Genomic DNA, 4,765 nt, shown 5'->3' on the forward strand with positions numbered 1-4,765 from the left:
GTACTTAATTGGTATATTATAATGACAAATAACATTTTTGAGGTGAATAAGGTCTGTGATGCATAAAGCATACTCAATAGACAACAGAAAACAAGGAAAGTTCTTTTATTCTTTTTTCTTTTCGAGAAGTTTTTGCTATAGAGCACATACACTTGCCAGAAAGACAGAGAGAGACAGAAAGTGAGAAATCACCCCCCAAGGGGGATGGCCACGCCGCAATCCCTTCTCCTCCATTCTCCTCTCGTGATCTTGGGCACGCACGCACACGCGCCCGGCGTGAGTTTATGCCACCAGGTCTGGGACTTGAACTGCAGTCGACTACATGGGAGTCCAGCTACATAGCCATTACGTTAATTGCTGGTCCCAAGTTATTTTATACTTTTTTTTTCAATGTTCATTATATTTATTTTACTAAATAGTATAGTTCAAAAAAAAAAAAAAACACAAACCAGAAAACTTTTACTTAAATCTCGTCCAACTAAGTGGCTAGGGTTGACAGCTTCATCCCATCCCCACCTTCTTCCTATGTATATAGAGGTGGAACCACATCAGGCAGTAGGCACTCATGCGTGCTTTGCCTTTTCTGTTGAACATGAATGAATTTCTATGAACATAAATGAACTTCTCTGAACCAAGAGAGACAAATAAAATTTTACAAGATATAGGCACTTTATGTTCCCAGTTTTAAAAATGATCCAAGTGAAAAATATTTAATCAAACTGTAACAGAAAAAGCTTTAATAGTTATACCATTAGTTCTAGTGACTTACACTCAATGTAAACAGACGGCACCAAACAAGTAAACAAACATAAGTTTAACTGGGGTTAATGGTCATATTTGTGATTAAAAAAGAAATCCAATTTACTGCAATTGGAGAAAAATGGCCATTTGAACTCAACTTAAATATATGCCAATGATGTGCATTAAATTTTGTGTACCTATGCAGCTGAGTAAAATCTGAAAGCTTTACCAGAGTGTGTGGTTAGTGAGAAAAGCAAAAGGTGCTTTTATTCCACAGTATTGGATTAAACAAAACAAAGCAATTTACAAAAAAAAAGTACCAAATGGTACTTTAAAATAAATAGTTCATCATTTTGATGAATATATACACATAGAGTCCACTTTTGGGGATTTAGCTATCTAAAAGTGGCATATCACTATCCAGAGGGGCGGGAGCAAGTTTACATAAATAAAACAGTGTAGCTTCCCTAGCTTCAGCTTCAGTCAATGGCTCCAGGTGAACGAGCTTATTCTGAGTTGGTTCTGGGTCCAGGCTGCTATCCAGAAGCTCATCAACTTCTATGGGTTTATCTACAGAGATCATAGCTTCTGATGATACTGGTGTACCATCCTGTTCAACAATGAAAGCAGGGTTCCCATCGAGGAATGCAAGAAGTGGAAAAGCAGTGTACTGGATAAGCTGCTTATCTGGTTTGGATTTAGATTTTCTTCCCTCTTCTGAAGCTGGCTGAACTACATTGTTCTTGGAGGTTTCTAATCCTTTATTCCCAGATTTTGTATTATTGATGTAATCTGTGGGATTCATCTGCAGAGAACTAGTGAAAAGATCAACCAGGAGATCTGGGTCTGTGCTAAACTGTTTTCCTGACAGCATGGCTTGGAAGTCCTCCAAACTGTAATCAATACTGTCAAGATAATCCAACAGCTCAAGCTTTCCCAAGAGATTAATGTTATCATTCAACATAGAATCCATCATGGACACAGGATCTTCTGTGGTCAAGCTGGCTGAGCCATTTAGTTGGACAGCACTAGACATGAGTGGGCTGGTGCCATCACTGCCTGAACTTAGGGATGCTCTGGCTAGTCCACTCTGATCTCCACTCTGAATAACAGGTGCATATTCATCTTCATTGTCATCTTCAGCAATGACAACATCAGGGTACTGGCTACAACTGGAGGGATCAGATATAACATCCTCATTAGTTTCTGGAATAACTGGAATATTTTCTTCATCCGCATTATCGTCAGTAACATCATAAATAATGATGTCACCTGAAATCCGTTCTCTTAGCTTTAAACCTTCAGTCCTACTGTGTGGAACTTTATGATGGTGATTATCAGTTGGTTCTTTGACTATGTGTAGAAACAGATTCTTCTTTTGGGCTCCATTAGTATTCAGAAGTAGAGGCCTTTCGTAAAATTTAAATTCACAAGCCGATTATTCTGAACCAATGTAACAATAAACTGGACAATCTTTCGAATAACTTGTTGTTGTGCATGTGTTGCCCGTAACTCTGATACTTCTTTCCAAAGGGATTCATTCTCACTTTTTAATTCAGAAAGCCTGGATTCAATAGTTTCTCGTTTTATTTGAACCTTCTGAGCACTATTTATAATTTTTGTTAAATCTTCCTGATGAATTTTATTTTCTTCTGGATTTGAAGATGAAACCTTCCTTTTAATGTTTTCTAACAAGTCATCCTGGCCTTGCTTGAAGTAAGGATGCTGAAATTCAACAGGACCATATCTTTTCTGCTTTATAATTCCAGAGTCAGTGTGTACTACTTTACGGAAACCATGCATATTCAGCTGCTTCACAAAGCTTGCCATGATATTGTGCCTGAGGTACTTGGGAAGAATTTCTTTTGCAAACATTTGTTCATCCAAGACCAGAAAACTTTGGCCATTCTGGCTCCAGGTGATAAACTCGTTGGTGTGGGTTTCTTCTACAAGCATCCACAGCTTGCTGAGGAAAGCTGGCACGTTCAAACTCTGCTTCATTGTTAACGAGGGGCAGGGATTCCAAATTCTACACGCGAACGAGAATGTCCAAGTTCTTTTATTCTTTATACATGAATAAATTTTTTATTCCAAGGTCATTTGGTTTTTTTGCACTCATCTTGTTTAATCATCAGAATTGATTTTTTAAAAATTATTTCCTTGCATGAGAAAGAGACGGAGAGAGAGAGAGAGAGAGAGAGAGAGAGCAATAAGCATTTCCACTAGGGTCTCAGACCACCATCGCCCTTAGCCTTTCTCAGCCAGCTGGGATCATGGGCACGAATGTACATGCCTAGTATGTACGGATGGACCTGAAAACCAAACTCAAAACTGCCATATGGTTTCCAGTGTTGCAGAGCATTTTGCTGCTTCTGCACCACTGCATCTCAGCCAGCAGCCAATGTCTGAGTGTCTCACATCCAAGACACAGTGCTGGACACTGTGCTTTCAAAATGAAAAAAATAAGACATATTCCTTGCCTGAAAGGAACTTCATTACCGTAAGAGATTCAGAGAAATAAATCAATAATTAACATAAACTCACACACATATGTATTTCTGTAAGGCAAATCATTACTCTTCTGTATTAGTAAATATCAATTATAATGTACACATGTATTATAGTCTGATATTGTACACATCTTAAGTATGAAAGAACTTATCAGAAACAATTATCTACAACATTATAACAAACGTTGCCTTCTCTTAAAACATGTTAATTTATTCACCCATTCAACAGATATTTATTACACTGCGATTAAATAGAAGTCACTGAATTAGTCACTGTGCTGGGCGGGCAGTTAGAATGTAAAGAGATATCAAATATAAATCCTTATTCCAGGGAGCTTGGGAATGGGACAGAAACAGCCATGATAATGATCGCAATTCAAGGACAAGTAAGGTATATGCCCTGGAATACAGCAAAAATGCTAAGGACGTCCAGAAAAGGGGAAATGACAGTTGAAAGGCAATGGTAAATCAAATTGCTGGTACCTTAGCAGGAATCAAAGCAAAAAAAAAAAAAAACTAGTAGTTGTGTTTTTCAGTCACATTATAGGAAGTACTAAATCAAATTTCATTTATGAAGGTCCTCAGTGATGCAGTATTAATTTGATAAATCCCAAACGTCACATACACATTTTAAATATTCTGTATGACAAAATGAAGAGGATGCACAAAGTCCTTCTACATGGTGAAGGATGATGGCTGCCTGTGTAAGTGAGGAGTGCAACTGAAGTCTTTTTCATGGAGCACATTATTACGTGAAAGAATGACAAACTGATGAACTATTGATATTTTGACTTGGATATTTATCAGATATTTTCTCCAAAATAAACAACTGACAAAAGCAACTGCCAGTATGTGCCAAGGACAAAACCTGAGCTTTAAAGGGAAAATTAAAATTTTGGAAGACTTGTAAATACAAGTTTTGTGAAACTGTCAATTTCACAAAACTTAAAGACTTTCTGACAAGATCAATGGTACTTTTTATTTTAAGGTTTTTGCCATAGGGAGTGTGCACTCACCAAAGAAACAGATAGACAGTGAACGGGAAAGTGAGAAATCACCCCCCAGGGGAGATGGTCATGTCACAGTCCCTTCTCTGTTCTCCTCCTGAGATTTTGGACATGCACACAAATGTGCACACTGTGATTTTCAGGTTGTTGGGTCCAGGACTTGAATCACTATCAGCTATGAAGGGAGTTCAACGCTTTAACCACCACTCCACTGGCTGGGCCCAGGATCAGTGTTACTATTCAGGAATGTGACTTTTCAGTAGTGTATAACGAAATCCGTCAGCAGTTGGGAGATTTTCATGTCAGTGAACTAGTATTTTCCAAATGACCCAATATTTAATTACAGAATTAAGTGTGGGCAGAACATCTGTTCAGAATGCAATGAACAATGAAGACTAGGTAATAGACTAGAATAATAGAATGCAGCATGTTCGTTGATGTTTCAGATTTCACAGTACTACTGATCTTTAAGGAATGACTTCTTGTCAATTTTTGGTGTTATATCAG

General features: G+C 37.8%; 1 pseudogene; it reads right to left on the reverse strand.

Annotated features, from left to right (window-relative positions):
• Positions 1-940: 940 nt before the first annotated feature.
• LOC102489589 (heat shock factor protein 2 pseudogene) lies at positions 941-2,742 on the reverse strand (annotated as a pseudogene).
• Between the last annotated feature and the right edge of the window lie 2,023 nt (positions 2,743-4,765).

Source organism: Tupaia chinensis, unplaced genomic scaffold, assembly GCF_000334495.1.
Source record: "Tupaia chinensis unplaced genomic scaffold, TupChi_1.0 Scaffold138757_1, whole genome shotgun sequence".
Taxonomy (NCBI): Eukaryota; Metazoa; Chordata; class Mammalia; order Scandentia; family Tupaiidae; genus Tupaia; species Tupaia belangeri.